Consider the following 19,695-nt stretch of genomic DNA (forward strand, 5'->3'; position numbering starts at 1 on the left):
CATAGCTTATATGATCAGATTTCTAAGGAGTGCTCCAAGAAATGCTATTATCATCAATGTTCTCTCAATACACTTCTAGGTAAATTAAATACTCGCCCACAATCACAGAATAACTATTTTTAAACAAAGCTGTCTAGCAACTCAAATATTACAGTGATAGGGGACTAATAAGTGCTTAGTTGTCCTACAGTATTATCTATTTATTTAAATTTAATGTGCTCTTTTTCCTTACATAATAAGAAACTGTAATAGTAAAACTTTTCTGTGTGCTTAATCCACAGGAGTGGTTTGGAAAGTATCTTGGGTCTATACAGTTCAGAAGAGCCATTACCCATAATGAAGTGCTGGTTGCAGGCACCCGTGTTCTGTAATAATCCCTCAACCAACAATAGGGGTTTAGTCCTAAGCAATCAGTGTGGAGACTCTGAGTTTACCAACTTCTGCTTTATTCAGGCTTTTCATCAGCATGGGGTTTATATCAGCAAGTGTCCAACCTCTATTTAGCCCCTTATTTTAAAAACAATTCTACAGAATTGTACAATAAAGGTGCCAAACTCTACAATTTACAGTAGTGTTACTGGACTGTTGTAAACGTTACTCTGGGATAGGGTAGTTTTGTGTGTATTGTTGTTTCTTTTAAATGGTATCTTCAGAAGGGAAGAGTGGCAGATAACAGCAGGGAATTGAATGTGTTTACATTTAGGATGGGCAAATTCATTTTGCCATTGCTTGAACATTGTGGCTTTGCATTCTCCTTAGGATAGACTGTGAAAGTGGGCAGTAGGGAGAAAAGAGGAAAAAATCAATGAAAAAGGGTGGAAAATGGAGCCAAGAAAGTGCAGAGTGGAAAACAAATCCAGTGAGGTCTGTATAAAGGAGAAAAGAGGGAGAATGAAAAACTTTAATGCAAAAAAATACATGCGCCAGCCTAGATTTTAGGGGGTGGCCTGTGCCCTTAATTGACATCACAGTTAATAGAAAAAATGTATTTCTAAAAAAAATCTAATCACTTTTTAAAAGAAATATAGATTTAAATTACGGAATAACCAGATTCTGAAGCTTCACTATTTTTATGAACTCAGAATGTAGTTCGAGACATTTGCAAAACTTTGACGTATAATTTTAACAATTTTGTATATCTTTGTTTCTATTGCAGTTATACCAACAGCTCCTGAAACACCTCGAAATCCCATAACCCTCAACCAAAGAATGTGCAATTTAATGGATAAAGCCATCTGCTTTAAGGTTAGAATGCTGGTAGGTTTGTGTTTTTATTCCAATGTCTCTGCATACCTGGTTTTTTCCATGTGATTTGGATGGCTACATTTTTACCATTTAATCTGTCAAGAAATATGATGACCTCTTTTGACCTATTAAGTAAACAGAACTGTAGCTTTAGCCTACTCAAATATGATGCATCTGACTAAAGCATTTCAACATCTTCATTTCCAATGTTGTGCTTTTAAAAAAGAAAGTATGTTCTTTTATGACATTTTGGACACAAACAGGGGCTTGCATGAGTAAGTAAATGTGTTTTGTTTGATCTCTGTAGCTGTTACATAACACATTTAATTAGAGCAACACTGTGACTGGCAGATGTGATGCTGCTATGTAATAATCTAAGAATACTGCTATAATAATTATATTAATACTGCATGTGACTTGGTCAGTGAGATTGTTACTGTTTAACTATATGGGTTTATTAGACATTCTTATATGAACATATTGATTTAGTGTAACAGTGGACCATTGGAAAAACAAATAGGAAAGCAACACAGTGGATCTAAATAAGTAACCTCGGAACAAACACTTGGAAGCAATTACAAGACAATGGCCCATAAACTCCAGCCTGAAGTTGCACAGCTGTTTTGTGAGCTAACAGAGCAACGAACAATCAGCAGTCAAAAAGTGACAGTTTCTGGGAAAAGGGATGTGACGAAAAAGACATAGTGGCCTATTTCGGAGTATGCAGACACTCTTGCCGTTTTTAAAGGAGACTTTCCCTGAAGCAGAGAGAGAACTGGTTTGTGAAACCAACAGGGTTAACTAGAAATTGAATAGGATTCTATAGAAATTACCTTATATTACATTGCAAAGGTTTTTAGAGTACCCTTTCTGTAGTCTCTTCTAACCCTTTATATAGAAAGGGTATAATTTTCATTGTTTTTTTAGTTCTTCAGGGTGGTTCAAAAAAGCAAGAGAATATAATCTCCTAATAAATTCTCTCAGACTTTTCCATAGGAGTTCAATGTCACTTCTGGGCCATTATTAACAAAGCACTTGCTTCCATTACCACTACCCATAACTCTCTCTGTTCTTTGTTCCTATCCACACTCTCCAGGTATATCATGTTTTTGCCCAAATTAGTGCATACATGGGTACATTTTCTGTAGCTCTTTCAAAGTTTGGCCCCTGGTTGTGCAATATTCATATTTCTCCAATTGTCAAAACAGAGGAACATGATAAAATATTTACTTTACTCCGACACTTGCCAAAAATGCCAAGCTTTAATAATTTTTGTTTTGTTATGATACATTCCATCAGAGGACCTTAACAGGCTTTACAAACACTAATGCATTACTAATCATAATGCACCTGTGAGCTGGTTAAGTATTATTATCCCCACTTTACAGATGAAAAATGGAGGTACCAAGAGATTAAAACCCACATCTTCAAAAATGAACATTAATTAACAAAGTTAGAGGCCACTTTTTTAAAGTTTGGGTGCAACTGACTTTGCCATTGTCACGCAGGAAGTCCAGTAAAGTTGGCAACTCAAGATAGTGATGTTATTTACAGAAAGCTCCTTCGTGTGATGTTGTTGCCAGTACATAGATGTCACTCGAATACACTGTATTATAAATCAGAGTGAAAGGCTAAGAAAAATATAGAAAGTACCCACCTTTAAAATTTCAACAATAACAAGCTGGGTGTGGCCACTCTAAAACTAACAGATGCTTAGGAGAAGGGAAGGGTGGGAAGGCTTTCTGCTTACCAGTTCCACAGTCTAGTTAGTAAAAAAAACATCTGACACCAGTGCGGCCTGAAAGACCCTGAGACTGGGTGGGGCTACAGCGATTACAATGAATAAAATGAATAAACTGTGTTGGTAGGGTTTGGAATATAGTTCTTGAACCAAACTTTTTTTTTATTCGTATAATTAACTTAATGTTTGAGTAATTGTGAATGAAAACTTAAGAATTGTTGCCTGCATTTTAAAAAAGTTTACGATCTTTAAACTTTTTTTTTTCCCCTCCCCCAAGGAGCCTGTGAGGCTGTTCCCTTAAAGCTGATCCTGAAAGCTGCTGCTTCATGCTTAATTTGCTGCGCTTCAATTGGACATTGTGACAGTTTTGGTGTTTATGAACAAGACTGCTATTTACAGAAAATACTGCCTCCCATTTGACAGCAGTTAGATACTGAGAGAAACTCACTGGAAAGTGGGTAGGTCAGAGATGGAAAAAGCAGATTTTGCACATGAAAAACTTCCTGGAAAAGAGTTTACAAAATGGTAATGACCTGAAATTTCTTTGAAGAGGGATTTTAAGGATCTAAACCATATGGCTTGACCTGAAATCAACTTTGTGGAAGTGAGAGACATCCTAATTCTGGAAAAATATAAAAAAACATCTCACATATAGATCCACCCACTCTTCCAGTAACCCACAAACCCTGAACTGTCTCTCCAACATATGAGGTCACCTGGAACAGGCACTTAGTTTGTTGAATTCTCCTTTTATTTGGGTTTGTTCATTTAGTTCTGATTCAAGATGAATTAGAGCATAAGGAAAAATTTTAGAACTACATAAAATTATGGCCAATGTTCTTTACTGTTCTAGAAGGTTCTGTTTAAAAGACTTCTTCTTCAATCTTATCTAGATTAGGAATTTGATTCTGAGAAAAGGGAGTATTTTCTGTGTGGAGTGTTTGTAGACTCACCGTTTAAAATATACATTGCTTTACATCAACTTTGAAGCTAGGAATTTATTTTAGTTAGCCTGCCGTGGAACAGAACAGCCACTTCTCAAAAACCCTACAAGCTGGTTGCAGCAAGCCCAATACCTAAGTGGGTTTTGTCTGAGGATGTTCAGCACATCCCATTTATTCAAAAGCTAACTCTATAAACGTATTGTTTCATTTTATTTTTCCTAACACGTTGTGGAGGGCTGGAGGGGTGTGATATCCTACCTCAGTGTAATCTCAAATCTTCATCCTATTGCAAGTTGAGCATTTAGGGGGTCTGATCCAAAGCCCATTGAAGCCTATTGAAAAATTCCCATTGGCTTCACTGGGCTTTGGAACAGTTTTGAACAATGCTCAGCTGGTGCTTCAGATATAAGGAAAAGATAAGGTTATAAAAGAGGAAGTTAATAACCACAGAGGTGACTATGATTCTCACTTTGCAACAGTAAGTACATCTGGAATAGAAAGCATTGTTAATACAAGGCTGCTACTGCTGTTGTAACTTGTGTATCTGGATTGGTACTACCAAGTAAATACCCTCCTACAAATAATATAGTCAGTGCTAGTTGTAAGCCTGGGAAAATTAGGGATATTGCTGAACGGTACAAGTAGGTCCACTCCCCCATCTGTCTTCTCCGTTAATCAAACCAGGAAAAGATCACGCCCTTTTGCAGAGAGAGCTAGAACTAACCACTTACAGAGAAATTAAACCTTGCAACCCTTTGTTCCTGTAGCTCCTGATCCAGAGAAAAAATATCCTCAGCCTGCTGTGGAGAAATGTAGCAAGTCTGACTGTTGGTAGGAGACTGAGAGAGTTGATCATATCTGACTGATTTCTACATTAGGATGCAGGGGTGAAAGTAACTTAAAGGATTTACCAGTATGCTGGAGTCCTGAGCAGGGGGGTAGGGCCTCGACCAGAAGGGGCGGGGCCTCAATCAGGAGAGGTGGGGCCTTCAGAGCCCCGGGCCCTTTAAATCTAAATTTTAAGGGCCTGGGGCTTCGGCTGCGGTGGTGGCAGCTGGGAGCACTAGACCCTTTAAATCACCAATGGAGCTACCAGCTGCGATGGCGGCTGGGAACTCAGGGTCTCAGGGGCCATTTAGAGGGCCTGGGGCTCCGGCCTCCGCTACTGCAGTGGAGCCCCAGGCCCTTTAAATCACCCACGGAGCTCTGGGGGCTCCTAGCTGCTGCCACTACCTCGGGGCTCGGATGCTGATTTAAAGGGCCCAGGCTCTGCTGCGGTAGCGGCGGCCGGGAGCCCCAGGCCCTTTTAGATCACTGCCAGAGCCCCGCTGCTGCTACCCCAGGGCTCCGGCAGTGTGGCTCGGGTGGCGATTTTTAAAGGGCCCAGGTCTCCAGCTGCTGCTGGGAGCCCCAGACCCTTTAAATTGCCGCCTGGGGAAGCCGGTCCGGTCTGGCGTACCGGCTCTTGCCGATACGCTGGACTGGCCTGGCTTACTTTCACCTCTGATGGTTTGCATCCAAGTAATGGAAAAGCACTTTTTGGGGGAGGAGGGGACAAAATGTAACAAAGACCCCGGGAGGCAAGGAGAAGAAACAGGCACAAGAAGAGGCAATGCCAATCAACTGAACTTTGTCCACACTTGCCCCCTTGCTTAGTTACACTTTTGAAAGTGAGGAAAAAGTTATCCGGGCAGTTGAACAAATAAGTTGCAACTAATAATTTACTAGACAAAGTTAGCTTCTTATTCTTTCCTGGAATAACTGAAAGATCACAATTCCCTGAATTTATTAACTAACCAATACATACCTTTTCAAATTTGACTCTGGAATTTGAGCTGTGATTGGTCAGATGAGTCACATAGAATTATATGTTATTTTATTAGACAAGTGAAGAAGGTTTCTGTAAATGTTTATGTATATGGAGTACTGTGTCCAATTTTGGGCCCCACGCTACAAGAAAGATGTGGAAAAATTGGAAAGAGTCCAGCAGAGGGCAACAAAAATTATTAGGGGGCTGGAGCACATTACTTATGAGGAGAGGCTGAGGGAACTGGGATTGTTTAGTCTGCAGAAGAGAAGAATGAGGAGGGATTTGATAGCTGCTTTCAACTACCTGAAGAGGGGTTCCAAAGAGGATGGCTCTAGACTGTTCTCAGTGGTACCAGATGACAGAACAAGGAGTAATGGTCTCAAGTTGTAGTGGGGGAGATTTAGGTTGCATATTAGGAAAAACTTTTTCACTAGGAGGGTGTTGAAGCACTGGACTGGGTTACCTAGGGAGATGGTGGAATCTCCTTCCTTAGAGGTTTTCAAGGTCAGGCTTGACAAAGCCCTGGCTGGGATGATTTAGTTGGGGATTGGTCCTGCTTTGAGCAGGGGGTTGGACTAGATGACCTCCTGAGGTCCCTTCCAACCCTGATATTCTATGATTCTATTATATGACTTTGAAATTAATTTGCCCCAGATGTTTGTGCCAGTAAAATTTGATCACTTGAATGCTCTCAGAAAAATAATACAAATGGAGCAAGAGAATGGGTGAAATACATTAATTAAAATTCAAACTTATTAGTGGACAAGGAGTTGGAGCTGATTCAGAGAATCGTTGTTAAGGCACTGAACTGGGACTTGGGAAATTTGGCCTTAATTCTCTGTTCTGCCACAGACTTTCTGTGTGACCTTAGACAAGTCACCTAGCCTCTCTGTGCCTCAATTTCTTACCTCTAAAATAGCAATAATAATTTCTTTCTCTAGCGCTTTGTCTTGTTTGTTTAGAGCTTAAGCTCTAAAGAGTGACTTCTCTTATTATATGTTTATACAGTGCCTAGAACAATGTGACCCAACCTCTGATGGGGCCTCTCAGTGCTATCATAATGTAAATACCATAATATAGATTATAATGATTGTCCAGTCCTACTTTCCTTTGGTTTCCAGGCAAAGTACATAATATGTGTGTTTCAGGAAAACCCAATACTTTTTGGCCCATTCTCCCACCCCCAGTAATATAAAAATGCAGATCATATAATGCCCATTTGGAGACAGATGAGTTTGCAAAATACCCTTTCACTGTCTTGCTGGAATTTTAAACACCAGTTTAGGCCTACTCGAGATAGAAAAAGAACTTCCCAAAGTGAGTTTCCTCAAACAACTGGGATTTGGAAGTAATTTCTCAAAATAATTCTAGGTCTAAGGGGAAAAAAACCATCAAAGATGTAGAAAATGCTGTTCTAGGCTCCGTTTGGGTGTTTAGCTGCACCTTTTTTGCTAGCTTGTGCCTTTCTAGGATTGAATTTGCATTTGAAAAAAGAGAAAGAGGGGAGAAAAACTACTTTGCTATTACAAGAATATTAGTGCTGTGTGATTTTGTGCACATGCAAGTCAAAGTGAAAGCATTAGACGCTCCTAAATGTCTAAGCATGGGGGGCAGTTCCTGTCAAATTCTTACAGTATGACTGGATATATGATTAAACTAAGACCTTTGTTTAGTAAATATTAAATATTCCCTGGTCCTTTATATCCTGTCATCATTTCCTCTGCACAGCTTACAGCTGTAGCTTCAAGCTAACGTGCAGAAGTCCTCTATTAAACATGGTTTCATAATGAGTATATTTAACCATTTTAGCAAAGATCTTTTCTGGGGGTATTTTTCTCTGCAAAGTTCTTGGCTTTCTGTAGACATCCTGAGTGTATAAAATGTGCTTGTATTAATTTCTTAGCCTTGAGTAAAAGGTATAATTAATCATTTCATTCATTATACATCGAAGAAGCCTGTATGTATTTTAGTGTAGAAAAAAAAATTTAGCCAAAGAACCTGGCTGATGTCTAGTCATATTTTGTGGTTTTGAAAAACCACAAGACTCTAGGGTGGGGATATTCATTGTATTAAATTAACTATTTTCTCACATTTTAAGAGGCAGCAGCTTGAAACGCTGTGATCCAGAAAATTATTTACACAACTACAAAGCAGTTACTCCATTTGTTTCACCGGGGCTTTGCCAAGGATATTATCCAACGTACAAGGGGTAGTATTTGAATATGTGCTGGAGGGAGCTTGGTAGAAAGAAGTGCACTGATTGTATTGCATTTCATTCTTGTAATTTTTGAATAGGGGCAGGGCGTGTGGGTGGCCGCTTTGTATTTATGCTTTCATTCATTGAAAATGAAATAACTTTGTGTGTTGTTTCACACTCTGTAGAAAATGTACAGATGAATAATACTGACCTAGTGTAAATCACAGGTGTTTGTTGAAGTGAACAGTAAACAACGCTCTGTGTGAGAGAGGAGTTCAGTTGCCCCATCCATTCAGTTCTCCTCAGCGAGTATCAGTTGGGAAAGAGAGCTTTGTGAGGCTGATGCCTGTCGACATTGAAAACACCAAACCCATTCACATAAGCCACCGAACGGTTCTCAAACAGTCCCAACTTTTAGTCACGCACAGACCAGTGACCTAAAGCTGAAAGAATTCACGCTATTTTTGTTGACTTGGCCTGCTTTCCGTAGTGTGTATCATAAGTGTATTCCCCAATCTGAGATGCAAACAGCCCCAAATTAAGAGAATATTCAAAATCCAAACCCACCTCAAGGCTTCTCTGTAACTTGTGCCAGCTGCCAAAGGCTCCAAAATGTCATTACAGCAGCCAGGGACCACTGGGGTTCAGTCTAGTCCCCCTTCTTTTCAGCCACACTCCTTAAAACAAGCATAAGCATTACAAAGGCTCTATGCTGCCTGAGGCTTTCCCTACCTTGGCTGATCCTCCTGGGATTGGTTACACTGGTTTTAGGACTGCTGAGTGCTGCTGCATCCTAGCCATAGAAAATCAGGGCATCAGGCTGTAAAATGCTAAAATTGTTCTTTTACTAGTGTGGTAAGGGAAGGATGTTAAGAAAAACTAACACTAAGAGAGAAGTGATGTGCTGTGGCAGGGTATCAAACCAATGATTATCTGAGTCCGTTTCCTATTAACCTTATAAGTGTAAAACCTCTTTTGAAAAATTACTTTAAACCTGAGATTAACTCCTGGGAGAAGGTTGGAATTTGACCCCTTTTAATAACTTTGATTTTTTTTTCTTCTCTACTTCAGTGAACAACGATGTTGCCAATAAATACAATAATCTGCGTTTTCTGCCAAAATACTCCATAAAGTGTTATCCATCTTCAGTTCTCTATTTAAAAGTGAAGTGAACTGAAATTAAGTCAGTCTAGGACATTTATTTCATAAATAGGCTATCTCTGAGGATACATTTGGAATTAAAAACTTCTTCATTGTTGCTTTTTTTTATTTTTCCCTGTGAAAATTTGTTCTCATTGATTCATTTATACAGCTAATTATTCCAAAAAAAAAAAAAAAAAGAAAAGAAAGAAAACTTCTAAAGGTAATGGCCCAGATCCTGGACAACAGAATGTAGTCCAAGAACTTTACTACTCTAGGGAGTTGTAGTACAAAATTCCCAGCAGGGCTACCACTGGTTCAGCTGCACGAATAGGCACCCTAGAGCAGGTAGGATGGCAGCAGTGTTAGCACTGTGTCAATAAATCCTTTGCAAAGAAGGCAGTGTGCTGGGGTTCCATCCAGGAAGGGGGAGCCCAAGCCATGGAGCTGCCTGGAGATCCATTCCAATACTTTGGGGCTGCAGTAGTTCCTGGTGCTCTGCTAGAGGCAATGATCGGAGAATACAGCATTCCTGTTTCCATTCCTTCCCCCGGCCTGCCAGTACCCCAGACGCTTCCTGTATGAGAGTGCACAGGAAGTCCTTTGGAATTGGACAACATGGCATGCAGCGATGTATAACCCCAGCATGGACTCCATAAATTCTTCCTGCCTGTGGCAGAATTGCACTGGTCTCACTACATTTGAGCCACTGAACAGAGGGGAGGGGGATTTGTCCCAAAATTAATGAAGGTCATATTGTAATGTAAAGGCTTAAAAAATGTCTGGGCATGCTGTGTTTAAGATAGTAAAAATGTTGCACTTAGTGTTAGGATTTGAAAATCAACGTTAATACAGATTTATCATTGGATTTGAGTCACTGCTCCCACTGTCATTAAGTGTAATTACCTACGTAATAAGAAGAAGACCACTGCTTATGGGCATTCCCTTCCATTAATTGCCTAGACTCGTTCAGCTGGACTACTAGCCCAAAGCAGGCTTAGCCTTACAAAAGAACAGCAAAACCTTGTGCAAAGTAGTGTAACTCCACCATTAAATTCCATTAACTGTTGTGACCGGTTGAGCGTATTTCTTGGAGAAAAGTAATTATGTCGTGTGCTAAACAAATATTCCTGTTTGTAAGGAGAATGATAGAACTAGAATTGGGCCAAAATCTGAATCTGAGTTGGGATCTGGATTTTGAACTTCTCCCAAATTTGGGCATGTTTGGTATGAAGAGTTGGGAGGTTTCAGATCCTTCTACAGAAAGGAGTTTGAGCTGAAAGTTCAAGTCTGGGCTCAGATACGGAGTTTAAATAACTCCCCAAAGTTTGGGGCGGAGTTCAGACTCAGGATTCCAAAGCCCACTTGACTGAGCCAGTCACATTCCCCCAGATTTATAAATGTCATTTGGGTCTGTCCACATTAAGGGCCAACTCCTGTGGTTCTTACTCAGGGGGAAATCCCACCTCACCATTGCCATGTCAGGCCTGAACAGCAGTCAGAGTCTGCTCTGTTCTCATCTTCACATTGCTCCTCAAAGCAAAGTTGGATAGTGGGACTCTGCAGTCCCTATTCCTCTCAGCAACTCTCTCTGTAGCTGCAAGGAGGGGAAATTTATGGTGGAACAAGGTGTTGACTACAGGGTCTGTGACTCCATTATTGGAGGAGTGCTTTGTGGCCAGCAATGGGAGAAAGAAGGCAGCTTTCCACAGCTCAAAGCCTATTTATTCAGGCTTTCCCCAAGAGACTAGGATTTGGCCCCAGTTCTTGGAGGATGATGGAGGGGGCAACGGGAGGAGAAGGGATAAGTGTCTTAACCCTGGTTTTATAAACTTGTAAGATTTATTTTTGACTTTATGTACCAGGAATAAGTGTTGGGAGGAGCTTGGGGGCTGGGTTAGGTTTGGTGTATTTACATGCTAGCTAGCATCTTGTCTCTAACCTTTTATGATTCATCTTGGTTGTTTATGTGAGATACAAACATTCAGACCAGAAAATTAGACTGCAAGTAAAATGGCCCTTCTTACAAACACCTCTATACAGTGTCCACTGAGTGCTCACCCAAATGACATAGCCTGAAGCTGTCTGGGGCACTCAAGGTTGAAAGCCCATGGTTCAACTTCCTGGTTTGCCTTAGAATGAGACAATGGTTTTGATACATGCTGAAAACATTTGCAGCTCTTTCTGGCTCGTTTTGACACCATGCCTTCACACCATCTTTCCTTCACACCTCCACTTTGCTGCTGAGGGGATTATAGGGGCTCTAGTCCATTTGCTTCATGCCCTATGCACTATTTTGTACATCTCAGCCAGTCTTACTGTGACCACCACCCCGTTCTCCTCTTCTTGAGATCAAGCAGATTGAGGGGAGCCCATTCAAACCCTGTGGACTCTGCAGCAACGGGTATATGGCATTCCAAGGAGCCACAGGATGTTTCACTAGTTGATGAGTGGTGTAGGCTTGTACCATTTTTTTTTAAGCATTTGGACAATAGGATTGTGTATGATTTTTGCCTTCAGCCTTTGAAATGCATGATAACTTTATGCTGAAGATACTGCACTGGAGCCTTTCCAAAGCCTCCAGAATCATAATGAGGTGCTGTTGTGAGGGCAGGACATGCAGATTAATAGAACAGACATTTTTTCTTTATTTAAGACCATTTATATTTCGCTCTCTCTGTGTTATGTGGTCTACTCACCTGTTCCAGCTGTACCAGCACTATTTCTTTTAGCCTGCAAGGCTCAAGGTCATCCTGAGGTTGAGCTCGGATCATGGTCAAGAAATGTAAACGTGGATAAGTCATGTGATATTTCCTCCCCTCCTCCCCCATCACTGTCCATTGATTTTTTTCAATGACTCCTCTGTGATAACAGAGCTAAGCACAGCATGTGTATAAAACTGTAGCTCACAGCCTCCACCGTGACTTCTATTCTCGGTGCCAGCCTTGGAGCACTCAGCACAGCTGGGCCAGGTTGTTCTAACTTGTGTGGACTACCGTTGGTCTCTAGAGCCCAGACTGGGGTTTGTTGGGACTCAGGGACACCCCAGCCCCATCCTATACTACTCAAGGACCCTACTATATGGGGATCCTCCTGTAGCATTAGGATAGCTTTCCACTTGCAGAGGTAGCATAAAGTTGTCCTAACACAGATGAGAATCTAGCCCCAAATCTGCAATCCCTATTGAAGCAAAACATGTATGAAAGTTGTTTTTATAATAGTAGTGCCTACAAAGAGCTAACTGCTGCCTGAAGAGAAGTGTATGCATAAGTAAGTCAGTACATAAGTATAAATGCAGAAATGAAATTGATTCAATTCTGGGATTTTTCTTGTCTAGACAGTACTCCAATTCCTTAAGATCTTGCTGCAGTTAATTTCTGTTAGCACATTCCAAGCTGACCAAAACTCATTGGTTCTTTTCTGTTTCCTGGAAAATGTGACGGTCCATGCTGGCCAACCTGCCAGTCACCTCCTCAGTCTGTTGCCAACCCTAGTATTTTGTAGCTGGGCTTCATATCTGTTTGGACATCTTGTAGCTTCTGTCCCAATAAAGTTTTTATTTCCAGCCGAATTGATTTTGCCAGTTTTCAAGTCGTCTGTCTTTTCTGAGAAGCTTCCAGACCCTGTTATGGCCCCCTTCTAGTTGCTCTGGGTGTTCTTCACCACGTTTAGTGCCTCCTGGGCAACTTTTGATTTCTGCACACACCTCAGCTGTTTGTTTCACCAGGAATACCAGCTCACAATTCCTCTCCCTGGAAACTCAAGCCCACTTTTAACACAAGTAGTGCCCCTCAACTGTACAGTGTTAGATTTGGGGGGCCTTGCAGCAAGTCAGTTTCTGCTGAGAGAAACTACGTCACAGAGCCATGTATTATGTACTTTTTTTGCACTGTGTACATGTTTTTAGCCATATTATGTAAACAAGCCCTGTTGTTCTTAAACCAGGATAGAACCGATCACACCCAAGCAGCTCTGGATATCTGAGCTGACACTCTGAGCAGTCACCAGGAGCAGGTGCCTCCACTGCTGTGCCCCCAGGGCTCCAACTACGCTGCTAACTGCCATTGGACCTTTCCTCCCTGGCTTACTTATCCCCCAGTCAGGAGCCAGAGAGTAGCAGCAGATTCACCCCATCGCTGCTACTACCTATTACTGCTCAGCAGATTCATTACATAATGTATAAGAAAGTCAGGACAAATATATAAATGAGTCCAGCCTTAGCTTACTTATATTTACTTCAGTGCTGTCAGTCAACTGAGATGGTATACGTAGTATGTTGTTAAGCAAATATGTCAGAGATAAATACATGCGATACAGCTCACTATATACACATGGGACCTAATTTTCAGAGGTGTTGGGCACTAGCAGCTCCCAATGACCTCCACGGGAGTTGCGTGTGCTCAATACTTCTGAAAATCAGGCCCCGGGGTCCAATTTCCAAGCCAGTTCCATATTAAAGCCCTTAAGTCAGCACAGGTGAGTTTTCAAATGCAGGACGGGGCATCCTAACTTAAATCCCCAAATTTGAACATTGGCCGCTGTGATACCCAAGGGCTGAGTTTGGAAGTGGGTGTAAATTCCATTACTTGGCTCCGTGTGTGCGACAGTCAACCGTGGATTGTCTGCAGTGTTGTTGCAGTTGTGTTGGTTCCGGGACGGGAGAGACAAGGTGGCTGAGCTAATATCTTTTATTGGACCAACTTGTGTTGGTGCAAGAGACAAGCTTTCAAACTCCACAGAGCTCTTCTTCAGGTCTGTCAGAAATGGTATTTGTGTCGGCAATGGGGTTGTTTTCATTTACAATAAACTGCTCTCACCTTCTTTTCTTAGCTGTCCTATCCCTTGCATTTTTTTACCTCCTCCCCCCCTCTCAATTTTATCATAACCCCTTGTCATCATTCTGGATTACTCTGTATTGGGGGTTTTGTAACTGATGGCCTCTCCTGCCCTGTTTTCTCTTAGGGCTTGTCTACACAAGGAAGTTAATTAAAGATTAAAGTAGGATATGAATTCAAAGAGGAATTTTAATCCACTTCCAAAGTGGATTAAACTAATTCAGAATAAAGCACTCTTATTCTGGAATAAGAGCACCCAGACAGAGAGTTAATCAGAAATAGCCCTTACAAACATATACCACAGAGAGAGAGAAGTGGGAAGAAACAGTCTTCAATTTTATTTCAAGTGCCGTAGAGCCATTTCCTATAGTACAGAGGGAATGAGAGCTTACTACAGTAGCACACAGGACATAGATATAAAACATGCAGTGTATCAGTTTCGCCAATTACACTTCCAGATAACATGTTAATGAGACTTTTCTCATGAGTTAGTTGACATTTTACAGATCAGGGGAATGTTGGGTGATATGATGATGGAATTTTCACATGACCCAAAGTTTCATTGCATCATATAGTTAGTATATAAGCTTTCACTGAGGACTTTGTTTAACATATTAATCATGAACAGCTGGTTGCATTGCAGCCCTCTGTGTCAGAATGGATGTAGTCAAAATATGATGTTAGTCTAGTCTAAAACATCATTACATTTTTTGTAGATTGGCCAACATATATTGAAAGAATGAGCAAAACAAGGAGATGACATTGCAATAGTGGAAATAAAATGTCAAACATAATGAGAGTCTGAACAACATGTAGAAGAAATATTGGCATGAAAGGTGTTAGAAGGATTTCTCTTCGTTAAGGAATATAGGTTATAAACACATCCAGTTTCCAAGACTGTGTTGCAACCTAACGTAACTTGAATGAAGCTAAGAGTTATATATGCAATATTGTTCACATCATTGCTCTGATCATTCTGGTTTGACTTGCCTGAAAAGACCATCGTTAAAAAGTGCCAGGTATTAGCTACTTCCTATCTCTGTGAATTTAGTGGGGATACTCAGCCATTCCTTGCTCCCAGCATCCCACAGTGTATTTGGATTTTCACCCTGACCACACCACACGATCCATCGTCTACAGCCAAGCTCTGCGATATGACCGCATTTGCTCCAACCCCTCAGACAGAGACAAACACCTACAAGATCTCTGTCAAGCTTTCTTACAACTACAATACCCACCTGCGGAAGTGAAGAAACAGATTGATAGAGCCAGAAGAGTTCCCAGAAGTCACCTACTACAGGACAGGCCTAACAAAGAAAATAACAGAACGCCACTAACCGTCACCTTCAGCCCCCAACTAAAACCCCTCCAACGCATTATTAAGGATCTACAACCTATCCTGAAGGATGACCCAACACTCTCACAAATCTTGGGAGACAGGCCAGTCCTTGCCTACAGACAGCCCCGCAACCTGAAGCAAATACTCACCAACAACCACATACCACACAACAGAACCACTAACCCAGGAACCTATCCTTGCAACAAAGCCCGTTGCCAACTGTGCCCACATATCTATTCAGGGGACACCATCACAGGGCCTAATAACATCAGCCACACTATCAGAGGCTCGTTCACCTGCACATCCACCAATGTGATATGTGCCAGCAATGCCCCTCTGCCATTTACATTGGTCAAACTGGACAGTCTCTACGTAAAAGAATAAATGGACACAAATCAGATGTCAAGAATTATAACATTCATAAACCAGTCGGAGAACACTTCAATCTCTCTGGTCACGCAATGACAGACATGAAGGTCGCTATCTTACAACAAAAAAACTTCAAATCCAGACTCCAGCGAGAAACTGCTGAATTGGAATTCATTTGCAAATTGGATACTATTAATTTAGGCTTAAATAGAGACTGGGAGTGGCTAAGTCATTATGCAAGGTAGCCTATTTCCCCCTGTTTTTTCCTACCCCCTCCCCCCCAGACGTTCTGGTTAAACTTGGATTTAAACTTAGAGAGTGGTCAGTTTGGATGAGCTATTGCCAGCAGGAGAGTGAGTTTGTGTGTGTATGGGTGGGGGGGGGCGTGAGAAAACCTGGATTTATGCTGGAAATGGCCCACCTTGATTATCATGCACATTGTAGGGAGAGTGGTCACTTTGGATAAGCTATTACCAGCAGGAGAGTGAGTTTGTGTGTGTGGTTTTTGGAGGGGGGTGAGGGGGTGAGAGAACCTGGATTTGTGCAGGAAATGGCCCACCTTGATTATCATACACATTGTGAAGAGAGTGGTCACTTTGGATGGGCTATTACCAGCAGGAGAGTGAGTTTGTGTGGGGGAGGGGGCGGAGGGTGAGAGAACCTGGATTTGTGCTGGAAATGGCCCAACTTGATGATCACTTTAGATAAGCTATTACCAGCAGGAGAGTGAGTTTGTGTGTGTATGGGGGTGGGGGGTTGAGAAAACCTGGATTTGTGCTGGAAATGGCCCACCTTGATTATCATGCACATTGTAGGGAGAGTGGTCACTTTGGATAAGCTATTACCAGCAGGAGAGTGAGTTTATGTGTGTGGTTTTTGGAGGGGGGTGACGGAGTGAGAAAACCTGGATTTGTGCAGGAAATAGCCCACCTTGATTATCACTGTCAAGGTTCCTCCCCCACTCTGAACTCTAGGGTACAGATGTGGGGACCTGCATGAAAAACCTCCTAAGCTTATCTTTACCAGCTTAGGTCAAAACTTCCCCAAGGTACAAAATATTACCCCCGTTATCCTTGGAATGGCCGCTACCACCACCAAACTAATACTGGTTACTGGGGAAGAGCTGTTTGGACGCGTCCTTCCCCCCAAAATACTTCCCAAAACCTTGCACCCTACTTCCTGGACAAGGTTTGGTAAAAAGCCTCACCAACTCGCCTAGGTGACTACAGACCCAGACCCTTGGATCTTAAGAACAATGAACAATCCTCCCAACACTTGCACTCCCCCTTTCCTGGGAAATGTTGGATAAAAAGCCTCACCAATTTGCATAGGTGACCACAGACCCAAACCCTTGGATCTGAGAACAATGAAAAAGCATTCAGTGTTTTACAAGAAGACTTTTAATAAAAAATAGAAGTAAATAGAAATAAAGAAATCCCCCCTGTAAAATCAGGATGGTAGATATCTTACAGGGTAATTAGATTCAAAAACATAGAGAACCCCTCTAGGCAAAACCTTAAGTTACAAAAAAGATACACAGACAGAAATAGTTATTCTATTCAGCACAATTCTTTTCTCAGCCATTTAAAGAAATCATAATCTAACACATACCTAGCTAGATTACTTACTAAAAGTTCTAAGGCTCCATTCCTGTTCTGTCCCTGGCCAAGACGACTACAGACAGACACACAAACCCTTTGTTTCTCTCCCTCCTCCCAGCTTTTGAAAGTATCTTGTCTCCTCATTGGTCATTTTGGTCAGGTGCCAGCGAGGTTACCTTTAGCTTCTTAACCCTTTACAGGTGAGAGGAGCTTTCCCCTGGCCAGGAGGGATTTCAAAGGGGTTTACCCTTCCCTTTATATTTATGACACGCCCCCCAAATCTCAGCTAGGGTGAAACACTGGCTGGGATTTCTTCCTGGAGCTCTAGGAAAACAGAGTTAATAAGACACATGCATCTCTAAATATACTACCAAGTACATAAAGACTAACAATATTTTCCACATCTCAAGGACGATTTTAACCAGTTGATTCTGGGAAACTTTCACGGGAGAGTGCATCAGCCACTTTGTTAGAAGCTCCTGAGATGTGTTGGATGTCGAAATCAAAATCTTGGAGAGCTAAACTCCACCGAAGAAGTTTTCTGTTAGTTTCTTTGACGGTGTGAAGCCACTTTAGTGCAGCATGGTCGGTTTGCAGGTGGAAACGCCGTCCCCAAACATATGGGCGTAGCTTTTCCAGAGCGTAGACAATGGCATAACATTCTTTTTCAGTGACTGACCAGTTGCTTTCCCTCTCAGACAGTTTTTTGCTGAGAAACACTACAGGGTGGAATTCTTGATCAGGTCCTTTCTGCATTAAAACTGCTCCCACACCACGCTCGGATGCATCTGTGGTTACTAGGAACGGTTTGTCAAAGTCTGGGGCCCTTAGTACAGGGTCAGACATGAGTGTCGCTTTAAGCTTGTTAAAGGCCTTCTGACACCTTCCGGTCCACTGAACAGCATTTGGCTGTTTCTTTTTGGTTAGGTCTGTCAGTGGGGCAGCGATTTGGCTGTAGTGCGGTACAAATCGTCTGTAATAACCGGCCAAGCCTAAGAAGGATTGAACCTGTTTCTTTGACTTTGGGACAGGCCACTTTTGGATAGCATCCACTTTGGCCTGTAGGGGGCTGATAGTTCCTTGACCCACCTGGTGTCCAAGGTAAGTCACTCTGTTTAGGCCTATTTGACACTTCTTAGCCTTAACAGTTAGTCCTGCCTCCCTTATGCGCTCAAGGACTTTTTGTAGATGTTCCAGGTGGTCTGCCCAGGAATCCGAAAATATGGCCACGTCGTCAAGGTAGGCGACTGCATATTCTCCTAATCCCGCTAGGAGACCATCTACAAGTCTTTGGAAAGTGGCGGGTGCATTTCGCAGCCCGAAAGGGAGTACATTAAATTCATACAGCCCGAGATGTGTGATGAAGGCTGACCTTTCCTTGGCAGATTCATCTAGCGGTACCTGCCAGTACCCCTTGGTTAAGTCCAAGGTAGAGATGAACTGGGCCCTTCCCAGTTTCTCTAATAGTTCATCTGTGCGTGGCATGGGATAGTTGTCTGGGCGAGTTACAGCATTTAGCTTACGGTAGTCCACGCAAAAACGTATTTCCCCATCTGGTTTGGGAACTAGAACCACTGGAGATGCCCATGCACTTTCAGAGGGGCGGATTACACCCATCTGTAACATATCCTGGATCTCCCGTTCTATAGCAGTTTTAGCTTGAGGAGACACCCGGTAAGGGTGGACCCTAATTGGGTGAGCATTACCTGTGTCAATGGAGTGGTATGCCCGTTCAGTCAGTCCTGGGGTGGCTGAGAACGTTGGCGCGTAGCTAGTGCACAGCTCCTGGATCTGCTGTCGCTGCATACGCCCAAGGGTCATGGAGAGGTTCACCTCTTCCACACCCCCAGCACTTTTCCCTTCGTAATAGACACCTTCAGGCCACTCAGCGTCGTCTCCTCCCTGGGCTGTAAACTGACAAACCTTTAATTCTCTGGAATAAAAGGGCTTTAGAGAATTAATATGGTACACCTTAGGCTTTCGGTTGGAGGTGGGGAATGCTATGAGATAATTAACAGCTCCCAGGCGCTCCTGGACCACGAATGGCCCTTCCCACGATGCTTCCATTTTATGGGCCTGGAGCGCCTTTAAGACCATGACCTGGTCTCCTACTTTGAAGGAACGCTCTCTGGCATGTTTATCATACCAGGCTTTTTGCTCTTTTTGAGCATCCTGTAAGTTTTCTCTAGCAAGGGCTAAAGAGGTTCGGAGGGTGTTTTGTAGGTTGGTTACAAAGTCCAGAATGTTAGTTCCTGGAGAAGGTGTAAATCCCTCCCATTGCTGCTTCACCAACTGCAATGGCCCCTTAACCTCACGGCCATATACAAGTTCAAATGGGGAAAACCCTAAACTGGGATGTGGTACAGCTCTGTAGGCAAAGAGCAACTGCTGCAATACTAGGTCCCAATCATTGGAGTGCTCATTTACGAATTTACGTATCATGGCCCCCAAAGTTCCATTAAACTTCTCCACCA

The 19,695-nt window shown here is 42.3% G+C and overlaps 1 long non-coding RNA gene across 7 annotated transcripts in view; it reads left to right on the plus strand.

The window, feature by feature from the left end:
• The window catches only part of LOC140895011 (uncharacterized), a 111,580-nt gene that overhangs the window by 41,825 nt on the left and 50,060 nt on the right, over nucleotides 1–19,695 (plus strand). For 3 of the 7 annotated variants that reach the window (XR_012154033.1, XR_012154028.1, XR_012154032.1), the window contains 2 exons: nucleotides 1,157–1,257; nucleotides 3,264–3,444. This is a non-coding gene — a long non-coding RNA (uncharacterized lncRNA). Of the gene's footprint in view, nucleotides 1–1,156; nucleotides 1,258–3,263; nucleotides 3,512–19,695 lie in introns of all 7 variants that reach the window. The other 4 variants (XR_012154029.1, XR_012154030.1, XR_012154031.1 and 1 more) reach the window with 3 other exon arrangements.

The sequence above is a fragment of the Lepidochelys kempii genome, chromosome 10 (assembly GCF_965140265.1).
Source record: "Lepidochelys kempii isolate rLepKem1 chromosome 10, rLepKem1.hap2, whole genome shotgun sequence".
NCBI lineage: Eukaryota > Metazoa > Chordata > Testudines > Cheloniidae > Lepidochelys > Lepidochelys kempii.